At 37.2% G+C, this 12,689-nt stretch overlaps 1 pseudogene; it reads right to left on the reverse strand.

Annotated features, from left to right (window-relative positions):
- The window catches only part of LOC135469242 (sodium- and chloride-dependent glycine transporter 1-like), a 30,769-nt pseudogene extending 18,080 nt beyond the window's left edge, over window positions 1–12,689 (reverse strand).

Consider the following 12,689-nt stretch of genomic DNA (forward strand, 5'->3'; position numbering starts at 1 on the left):
TGATGGGAATATAATGGCACATTATAATGAAATTGGCCCACTTCCCATTATTTATTTATTTATTTGATTGGTGTTTTACGCCGTACTCAAGAATATTTCACTTATACGACGGCGGCCAGCATTATGGTGGGAGGAAAACCGGGCAGAGCCCGGGGGAAACCCACGACCATCCGCAGGTTACTGGCAGGCCTTCCCACATACAGCCGGAGAGGAAAGCCAGCATGAGCTGGACTTGAACTCATAGCGACCGCATGGGTGAGAGGCTTCTGGGTCATTACGCTGCGCTAGTGCGCTAACCAACTGAGCACTTTCCCATTACATTTCAGACATAAAACATCCCTTATGGGAATTAACAAAGACATTTAATACAATTTCTCACTTGTAAATCGTCAACAAATACTTGTATTGTAGTGATACACGACAGAAACATGGACAACAGCATAAGGAAACAGTTTACAAAATGTGCGGAAAGCAATCATGCAGAATCTCAAGATATTCACTGACCACATGACCTTGTGCCAAGACACTTTATACATGTACATACATATTTGTAGTCTTCCAGCGTCCACATGCTCTCTACTAAATTTCTGTATCATTAAAAAATGTTGAGATTTCTGTGTATAAATGAAGAGAGAATAGAGGTCCACGGTCAACAGGTCAGTGATTATATGCACATGTACAGTTATGCTTGTATTAGGCCACTACCATCTACACATGCTATCTACATAGGTTTAGTTCACTCCCAAATACACTTGTCCCTCTGGTTATTGCTTGTGTTACTGGTAATTGTTACAATATCAGTTTATCTGACCCTACCTTGTGGACACTTTCACTTATTTGTCCAAGGTTCACATCCAAGCGATCTTTCAATACCATATTCACGAGCTAGACTAACACATACACAAACAGGTACACTAACACAGATTAAGACTACACGGGTATTAAATAAGCACCACAAATTACTACATGTAGTTCACAGAAACCAGGAAAATTACTCCTGCCAAACAATTTCCTGTTTCACTTCCTAAAACAAGGTAGTTGGCAGAAAAGTGATAACACACAATAGTGCATAATAGGACGTACACTGTACATGTAGAAATTCTGCAACAGTTGTCATGCCTCAGAGCGAGGATCATATGGTCACGTTCAACAAGTGGATTAGGAACCACGAGACAATTTCACTTCCCTAGAAGACGCCACCATCAATGTTTCTTTTTGGGGTTTTTTTTTTGTATGGCTTATATACAATATATGTGTATTCATAACAATGTATTCGCTAATGTATGTCAGTGAGGACATGATAATAATGCATGGCTTATATACAATATGTGCGTATTCATAACGTATTCGCTAATGTGTGTCAGTGAGGACATGATAATTATGTATGGTTTATATACAATATGTGTGTATTCATAACAACGTATTCGCTAATGTATGTCAGTGAGGACATGATAATTATGCATGGTTTATATACAGTATGTGTGTATTCATAACAACGTATTCGCTAATGCTATGTCAGTGAGGACATGATAATTATGCATGGCTTATATACAATATGTGTGTATTCGTAACGTATTTGCTAATGTGTGTCAGTGAGGACATGATAATTATGCATGGCTTATACACAATATGTGTGTATTCATAACGTATTTGCTAATGTGTGTCAGTGAGGACATGATAATTATGCATGGTTTATATACAATATGTGTGTATCATAACGTATTTGCTAATGTGTGTCAGTGAGGACATGATAATTATGCATGGCTTATATACAATATGTGTGTATTCATAACGTATTTGCTAATGTGTGTCAGTGAGGACATGATAATTATGCATGGCTTATATACAATATGTGTGTATTCATAACGTATTTGCTAATGTGTGTCAGTGAGGACATGATAATTATGCATGGTTTATATACAATATGTGTGTATTCATAACGTATTTGCTAATGTATGTCAGTGAGGACATGATAATTATGCATGGCTTATATACAATATGCGTGTATTCATAACGTATTTGCTAATGTATGTCAGTGAGGACATGATAATTATGCATGGCTTATATACAATATGTGTGTATTCATAACGTATTTGCTAATGTATGTCAGTGAGGACATGATAATTATGCATGGCTTATATACAATATGTGTGTATTCATAACGTATTTGCTAATGTGTGTCAGTGAGGACATGATAATTATGCATGGCTTATATACAATATGTGTGTATTCATAACGTATTTGCTAATGTGTGTCAGTGAGGACATGATAATTATGCATGGTTTATATACAATATGTGTGTATTCACAACAACGTATTCGCTAATGTGTGTCAGTGAGGACATGATAATTATGTATGGTTTATATACAATATATGTGTATTCATAACAATGTATTCGCTAATGTGTGTCAGTGAGGACATGATAATTATGCATGGTTTATATACACAGACATGATTGTGGTGAACCAAGAAAATAGCTGAAAATTTACTATCATAGCCCAAAAAGGCCGGGGTCCAGGGGCCGCCTAGGCCCCGGAAGCTAGAAAAATCTGCGGAAAACAGGTAAATTAATCGAAACTTAACAAAGAAAAAAGCGGAATTCCGCTAAAAAGCGGAAAAAAATCATGTCTGTATACAGTATGTGTGTATTCATAACAACGTATTCGCTAATGTATGTCAGTGAGGACATGATAATTATGTATGGTTTATATACAATATATGTGTATTCATAACAATGTATTCGCTAATGTGTGTCAGTGAGGACATGATAATTATGTATGGTTTATATACAATATATGTGTATTCATAACAATGTATTCGCTAATGTGTGTCAGTGAGGACATGATAATTATGTATGGTTTATAAACAGTATGCGTGTATTCACAACAAGGTATTTGTACTGTATGTCAGTGAGGACATGATAATTATGTATGGTTTATACGCAATATATGTGTATTCATAACAATGTATTCGCTAATGTGTGTCAGTGAGGACATGATAATTATGTATGGTTTATAAACAATGTGTGTGTATTCACAACAAGGTATTTGTACTGTATGTCAGTGAGGACATGATAATTATGCATGGCTTATACACAATATATGTGTATTTATGACAATGTATTCGCTAATGTGTGTCATTGAGGACATGATAAGTATGCATGGGTTATACACAATATATGTGTATTCATGACAATGTATTCGCTAATGTGTGTCAGTGAGGACATGATAATTATGTATGGTTTATACACAATATGTGTGTATTCATAACAATGTATTCGCTAATGTGCATCAGTGAGGACATGATAATTATGTATGGTTTATAAACAATATATGTGTATTCATGACAATGTATTCCCTAATGTGTGTCAGTGAGGACAATATGTGTGTATTCATAACAATGTATTCCCTAATGTGTGTCAATGAGGACATGATAATTATGTATGGTTTATACACAATATATGTGTATTCATGACAATGTATTCACTAATGTGTGTCAATGAGGACATGATAATTATGTATGGTTTATAAACAATATGCGTGTATTCACAACAAGGTATTTGTACTGTATGTCAGTGAGGACTTGATAATTATGTATGGTTTATACACAATATGTGTGTATTCATAACAATGTATTCGCTAATGTGTGTCAGTGAGGACATGATAATTATGTATGGTTTATACACAATATATGTGTATTCATAACAATGTATTCGCTAATGTGTGTCAGTGAGGACAAGATAATTATATTTTAAAATTGTGATACTCGGGGAAGTCATTATTTTACCCAAAAATGACCACACTTGTAAATTACAAGCCCGTCAAAATTTATTCCCTTATGCTGACAGAGTACAGATGGAAGAGATTAAAACCAAATGATTGCAAACACAGTATGTGACATAACGGTAGTCTGTTGACGTCCTTACACTTTGGGCCACAAAAAACTGCCTCCATCATATATGTACATATACTTTCTGATTGGCAGACAAACTACTTGATCTTGCTTGTTAGATTAATTCATGTATACAGAAGACCAATATAGGTACATACAAATCTAATGAGTTAATACACGCAGAACGTGTAAAGTATGTGTTAATTTAAATATAAATAGATCAGCAGAGTACGTCAGGTACGAAATGGAACATCACCAATTCTCTGTCTCTGTGCAGTGTGAAAAACTAGACTGAAAAACGCACACAACAAGAAGGAAGTAAACATATGTACTAAATATAATGTGTGTACTAACAGTTAACCAATAGTTGTCAGTTTGTGTATGGTATATAATGGATATAGTCCAACATACATGTACAAGAGCACTCTGATGTCTCCCACTGGCATGCTAAAAGATGTATATGTAAATGGTCAACTAGAGTAAGCTGCTTATAGCACATGTGTCTCCCCATCACATCTGTTTTACATCACTACCACCACTACAAAATTTTGCAAAGAAATCTTCAACAATGCCAAGGTCACTGAGATCATGTTGATGAGGCAGAAAGTGATGTCAGAAAACACAAATCTCTGAATCAACCTTTTGTTTCCGTTACAAGCTGCACATGCATTTCCTTCATCTAAAGTATGCACAACATGATGTTAACCAACACCTGACAAAATTTTATTGAAGAATGCTGATTATAAGTCCAGCGACGACATCAGTGCCAAAGTTAAACATATCTAGAACAAGACTTTGTGCGGGCTCAGGCCCCCCTAATGTCAAGTTGTCTAGTGATGGCAGTGATGTAAAGCAAGCGCAGATAGTGGCAGGTGCCCTATAAGGAGACTGCAAGTAGAGAATTAAGGTCTTCCTTAAAGATTCAAACTATATACTGTATTGTCTTGACCATAATATCATTAAGCTCCATACAGACATGTTACCCTCACTTTGATGTGCTAACATATCTCATTTGCACTCATTCATGGCAGCAAACCAGTCTAAAGGTTTTTAGACAGAATACATGTCCACGTAAATCTAGATTCACCAAATACAGAGCAAGCTGTCCATAGTGTAACTTCTTTCTCTAATTGTTGTTCTAACCTGCTAATATGCTGTGGAATGTGAGTTGTAAGGAAATACAGTTCTGATTTCAGAATCATCACAGCCAAACATATATCTACATACATTCAAAATATAAAGCTTTAACATGTACCTTTAGACCCATGATTAAAATTCTATGTATGTTAGGGGTTATATTGAGCTATACATACATGTATGTTGATGAGAGGTGAATGTTAAGTTCCAGTCCATATGCCTGACAAAGCAATTACATGATAATAAAAAGAAATACGAGTGAAAATGATATGACTGAAAGATGGGAAAATGGGTGAAAGGATTAGTGAAACTAGCTATAAGCACTACTCAATGCTGGGATGAGACCTAACTGGTGAGTTAACCATACATGAAGAACTGAAGCATACATGAAAATGATGCAAAGGAAGACAAAGCTGATGCAATATCGGTCATACAGCCATCTAAAGCTGGTGGCACTGACTGCAGCTGGCCTTAACAGCTCTTTTGTTTCTTAGTTTGTTTATTTTTTTGAAAAAGACCTGTGACAATTAGTTCTTGCAACTTGTGTCAATAGTATTTAGAAGCTGAGTTGGATAACATAACAAATATATGGATCACAACTTCCATTTATTCAATGGGCGGCGTTTCGGCATAGGTACTAATACTGTTATCAAGCATCATGATGCATAATTTAGCGCTCACTGAATAAACAGAAGCCATGAACCATATATTCATTACATTAGTTCTTGCAAGGAAATCTTCTCGATTTTCAAACTATCTTCACATTTCTCAGCACACAAGTAAATGTTTAATCAATACACCAGCATACTGTAAGTGTACATGCGGGATGTTATCATAACTTTAGTAATGCAGCCCAAATGCAGTACAACGCCACCAGCTCAAATGCTTCCAATAACATGAGTAAAGTAACAAAACCAAGGCATGTGACTGTGATGAGAGTATTACATGATCAGGCACTTTAAGGTTGTCCTGATATGGCTCTTCTGCATCCTTGTACCACTTAACCCCCCATTTGTTGTTCTTAGGGCCTGGGGTTTTACTCGTCTGAACTTTCTCTGTGCCTCTCTGAAAAAAAGCAAAACACAGGAGCTCCTGAGGACACGAACCGTGCTTCAACACAATGAACTGCTGACTCTTACAGTACTGCTGCTGCTCTGGCCAGGGTTGTACCAGTCACACAGGAGTTACCAGGAGCAAAGCTATTACCATCACCTTGTTTTTTTATTACAGTGAACAGGAGGAAATAAAACATTTCAAATCTCATAAATAAATTCTTTTTGTTCTTTCCGAGAGAAGAAAGCAAAGATGTCTGGTAAAAGGTATCGCATGGTGGTGACTAATGTAAATGATAACCAACAAAAGAACACCTGCACATACATAAACCTTCTGCAAACTATTCACACAAACCCAAATAATGCACTCTTAAACAAATCCAAGCCTTGATGCAATGATCTTCAGCCATGAAGAAAATTGGACACAAAACAAAAGCAGTAATTTCTTTTATTTTTGAAAATCACAGCAAACAAAACTTTCAACAAATATATTTCAGGAAAAATGAATGGTGTGAAAGAATGAAAGATGCTTAACTTATAGATACATACATGTACATGTACAATGGGCTGAAAAAATGAAGAATGAACATTTTTGACATGAGAAAAAAATCTACTTCTCAATCCATGAATTTGTGTAATAAGCAGACAATCCGAATGGCAGAAATTGTTCAACATGGGAAATAACTCTACAGGTAAAACACAAGCTTGTACAGTAGATAAAATCAGGACAAAATTAGCACTTCCATATCCGGGGAGGGATGTATGTTATTTTGTGTATTTTAGGGTGTAACATCTTTTTTTCGCTGCCAGCCTGCCATTTTTGGTGCACTATACATGCTTGGTATCAAAATGATGGGAAATGTCTAAGCTTTGGGCAGGGATAAGTTTCAATGTTGTAAGTCTGAAATTCTGGGCAAGTGGATGCAAGGAGACAGGTGGTGATGAGGCTGTAAGTGAGGCTTGGAGTTGATAGGCACCCCTCCCAGCTGCCGGCATAGAAAGGTCCAGATTTTGACGGTCAACCTATGTCAAGATTTTTATGACTTCTTTCTCACAGGCTGGGCCAGGTATGCACCAAAGTTAATTGGCCAAGGAGTGTTTGGGACCGAGCTACAATGTTAGATGTTAACATTGGAGCTTATATAAAATTAATGTGGGTCTGAGGCCAGATGGAACTGCTCCATGATGCAAACACCAGTAGTGTTTGTATGTGACTATGGTAAAATGAGTAACACTGCATGTATTTGAGAAGGATGGTGCATCCACCTTAGTAGGTACCTGGGAACTTTACTGCATGCAAGTAGACACAGCACAGGCTCTAGCCTCTACCTTTATGTCTGTGTAGGTAGTTTACCCTAAGACAGGTCAGCCAACCTAAGGACAGATCTGGGAAGGTTGAATTCTTGGCAGAGAACCAGACAGAGAAATTGTATCAGTGACTAGGCTTAGTGATACAACATGACGTGAGCAGTGATTCTCTGCTCTTTGCACACAGCTATTTACAAGTCATGATAATAGAATGTAAACAATCAATATGTTTACTCCCCATACATAAAACAGCACCATGGCACCAAGATATGACATTGGGGAAATTACTATTGATCTTTAATAGACATGATAAACAAAAACAATCAATCTGTGTGACTGCAAAGAGGCAAGTCTACCAATGTCCCAGTAACACAAATTTCTCATGTCCCAAGAGTAAGTTTATCTCCTTTTGCGTCTTGGTATGCATGCATTGTTTTTTTTTATCCCTGTTTAACGGCGTCTTCCTCTTTTTTTTTTTATGACTACTGGATTATTATAATTTACTCCCCTCAGGTAAAGAATTATGATCAAGTTTTAGGTTCTGTATTCCAGGAGTACTTACGACTCTACTTACGTCACACTGTCTAGGCATATATAATGTTGCTGAGCAGGTCAGGATGATATTCCACCACTTTTAACATTCCAAAATGCACGGTAACCTGTCAGGTTTCTATAAATTGGCATTCAAATAGGCCTTGTATACACAGGTTAGCTTGGCACTAGAATTGGCAGAGTAATGCATCTGTAGCTCAACTACACAGACCTGCTGGTATTTATAGGTGAAAACATGCCAGAAATACCTCTCCTGACAGTAAAACTGATCCACTGGATGCCTGCAGACCAGACTCCAGCATTGCTACATCCACACAGTTATCTGAGCAGGCACTGTAACAGCTTTACACCTGCATCACTTGGGCTGTTAGCAATGTTCTCTTTGTTTATTACATAACAACCAACTCAACTGAGTACATAGAAGTGCAGATGACAGAGACCCAAAAATAACAAATACACTACAAACATACAAACATTGCCAAAGCAATGTCAAAACCATTATATTAAATAAAATTAGATGGTTAATACTCATATACTTTTCATTTACTAATTCTATGCTTAAGACATTGAGCAATTTTCAGGGAATTGAAGCATTTTTTTTTTAGTACAGTAAAGTAAAATGCTCCTTCAGATACCGCTTGGGTCACGCTTACATGTATAGGTAAGATCTTTCTAAATCCAGTTTCATTAACATGCTCTGAAGTATTACCGTACAACAATTCCACAATACAACTCTTTCTTCTGAAAATCTAAAATTTGTCTGATATTCTCCACCAAGAAATCAATATGGCTGAGTCAACCTACACATCTCTGATTTATACATAGACACGTAGTTATTATTGTACTGAGTGGGCCAAAGGGGGGATTAGCCAACCACAGACGGAGCAGGCCTACCTCAACAGATGAATCAACGACAGAGAATTGTATGAAAACCAGTTTGTTTAACACATCACAATGATCGATTTGATTTATTTATTTGATTGGTGTTTTACACTATACTCAATAATATTTCACTTTTACGACAGCGGACAGCATTATGGTGGGAGGAAACCGGGCAGATTCTGGGAGAAACTCAAGACCAGCATTATATCAGAATGACCTCAATTCTTTGTCAGAGGATACCATTATTATAATACACAGTACTTAATGGAACTGTCCATGTATGTCCTACATAAGTGAAAAACATCAACCTGTACCAATCCCGGTGCACATGTACTAGCTCTCAGTCACAATACAAAACTCATCGGTCACAGGGAAATCAACAAGTCCTGTTTTATATGACAAACACTGAAATCACATTATCTTCACCCCACCCATATACATATGTTGTATGTGGCATCCACACACAAAGAGGGTGATGCAATGCGGATCATATGGTTGAAAACGAAGACAGAAAGCTGTCGTTTCCTTGTGTTCATAGCCTGGCAATGGTTCGGTTAGCCTAGACCATTACATCCACAGCGCAGGACTGTGTCAGTGGGTAAATGGGCCATGTGGGTTCTAGGCCTATCACACACTGATCAGTCTCAATCAATAGCTATGATGGAGCTTCAGTCTGCACCTGGGCTGTCCGGCCACATCATCACCAGCAGGGCTGCCTAACACCACAACACATGTACACTCATTGGACGCTGAAGGAAAGGAAGCCATATGGCAGCTACATGTACATCATGCCCACAAAAAAGGTGAATTCTTGTCTATTTAATACAGATGTATTAAATACTATAGATGTCTATTTAATACAGATGTATTAAATAGCCTGCTGTGTACAGATGCCTTGACTTGTGGAATAAATGTAAAAACTGCCAGTTACGTCCCGCAAAAACGTAAAAATAATACATGTATATGACAAATTAAAACCGTGTGAAGAATACATAGCATCATACTGTAACCACCTTAAGGCAGAGGTGTACAACAAACACCTGTTTCACCCATGTTCAACATGGGTCATTCCTTGAATGTTGGATGAAAATTTGGGGAGAAACACTTGTACTATAGGGAAAAAAAAGACAGAAACCAGAGACAACCTATCAGTAGTTCCAACTGGTTAGTTTCCAAGTTTCCCCACAAAATATTACGTCTTGGCATACTGAAAAATTTTGGTGCTACCCATCACCCCTTAAAATCTAGTGAAAGGTCTCAATGACCTTTCGTTGTGATATTATGCATTTCAAAAGGGTGTCTCTATCATGAATAGATCATTCACTGGTACTCTAATTTTTGTTGTTTGAAAGTTTATCACTTGCCTGTGGCATTCATATTCACATTTATTTCACCCAGAAATGCCTGCTGTGTACAGATGTCAATTGTGTAAATACTCCACCCTAATTGCGTCAAATGTTCAAACTTTTGGGCGCTTGTCTACCCCAATTAGGAAAACACCAAGTCATTGGCAAAGATGTTAGACTTAGCAGAATAAATAAATATAGTCCGGCAAATGTACGAAAAATTGCAACAGAAACCCTACAAAAACACTGCTTTTCTTATTAGTTTTTTAGAGCCCGTTAAACATGTACATTAGAATGCTTAGAATCATGACCACTAGGCTTACAAGTATGTTGTGGCTTTCCACAACTGTTTAGATGTGCTTGAATGGCAGAGGAAAAGTGACAATGAAAGAGGAAAGCACATAATATCTTGCTAAGAAACAAAAACATACAGTAGTTTGGCCAGATTAAAAACTCTACAGGCTGTCTATGTCGTTTTGACACAACTGCCCAAAATAACATCGGAGTTAAGAACACTTTCATCTCAAGTAGGCCGCTGAAAGGGTCAGCCCTTGAAAACAAGACTCTAAAAATACTCCATGCTAACACAGGAGGGGTCTCTGAAGTTTTTCATCGGCCTCAAGGCTTTGACATTCTGTACATCCTCACTTAACCAAATGTTTGCCTTCAGGAATTTCACTTCAGCACAAAGCAACACAACTACATGTAGATGCAGCCATTATCATTAAACCTTACTGCATTCTTGTCACCTTTACAACTTCTTTTTGCCCACTATTTTATTTTACAGCATTCTTTACTTGCACTAATTAAAATAACATGAACCAAAGGTGATATCCAGAAAAAAGGTTATGGTTGCGATGCCAAACTTTGACCTTAAAAGGTCGCATTCATGATAACAACCACTTACCCACATTTCTTTGTAAAACACAAATCTGAATGATGCTCTTTAGAGCTTTCAAATCTCCATGAAAGAAATCTGTAAGGAAATTTTTAAATTTTGGTAAATCATCAAATTTTCATTTACCTTGTTTGTTTGAATGCAGATTGATTAGTATGGAACCTAAACAGACAAATTAAACGGTTTCTGGGCCTAAAATGGCTGTAAATATTGCCCTGGAACCACTCACAGAAGCACATAATATTCTATTCTTTTGTTAGTTAAAAACTTCAGGCATGTCACTTGACACAGATGACTATCAACCAGCACTGAATGACAGCCCAATTTTGAGAACACGGCAGTCCGAACCATGAAAGGCACTCTTAAAACACCACATGTACATGAAGTTACCCAGAAATATCTAGTGGACCAGTTATAAATTATCTATGGAAAGTTTGTCAAGGCTCCCACATTTAACATGTGCATTAATAGTCAGATTTTTTAACAAAATATTATCGAATTATAACTTCAAAATATGGAACATTCTTCCTAGATCTTAATACATGTTTAAGACGCACAAGATTTTTTTTCTACAGCACTGAAAATGGATCGCCAATACACCATGAATTTCAAACTGTACAGGCCATTATTATGTCACACATGTACACATTTCTACAGGTTCAGAAGTGAACAAAATTTTACTGTACAAAACATAAATTAAAAAAAATAGTTATTTGCATTAGTGCCTATAGTTTCAGTATGTCATAATACCAATTTCCACCCATCCCAGTTGTGAGCAATTGTACATCCACACAGCAACAGTGTTGTAAGCAAAGCCTAACAAAGCACATGGTAACTTTCTTAACCTTTTCAGTAATAAGTGCTTAGTCATGACTGCTCATAGTGGTACATATACACAGCATGTGTACAGGTTCGGCTATACCCTGGACACAAATCAGCACAAGCCTAGCAAAGAATATTTTTACAAATATCCAAAATACCTCTGACAAACCCATCCCTTACATTATTTTGGTCATAAATGCCAAGGCTGAAGATCATACGTTTTAGTAGATTCAAAAGCAGGTCCAAAACAATGTTAAGCACTCTGGAGTCCTGTGCAGTACTGGACAACATGCAGGCATGACGTGACAGGACGAAACTCCACAGCGCGCAACTAGTAAATTTATTTCACAAGAATACAAAGGTTAACAAACCTCTGAGTTTCCGTCTTGGGGTAAGTCAGCGGTGATGTCTGGAAAGCGAGCAGGGGGAATAACCACAGGAGGATTTCCAACAGTCATATGGCCTGGGCCTGTACTCTCTTCCCCTGCCATCAGGCTACGCTTCACTTCCAGCTCTGTTGTATCCGGATTGTTCATAGTTGCGGTCTCGTGGTTTCAACCGAGTTTCAATTTAACAAGTACGGTAGAATTTTTTTTTTTTTAACAGTTCAAAACAAGTGACATGTACTTCCGATCAGAGAAGGCCAATGTTTCTGGTCTGCTTTCTTATTGGTCAGTTTCCAGGTGTATTTATGTCACTTGCCATTCACCTTAATGTTTACAAATACGTTCCCTAGCATGAACACATACTGCATGTTGTGTCACTGTGGATTAGTCAATTTAGGCTTACACTGGGAGTCAG

The sequence above is a fragment of the Liolophura sinensis genome, chromosome 6 (genome assembly GCF_032854445.1).
Source record: "Liolophura sinensis isolate JHLJ2023 chromosome 6, CUHK_Ljap_v2, whole genome shotgun sequence".
NCBI classification, from domain to species: domain Eukaryota; kingdom Metazoa; phylum Mollusca; class Polyplacophora; order Chitonida; family Chitonidae; genus Liolophura; species Liolophura sinensis.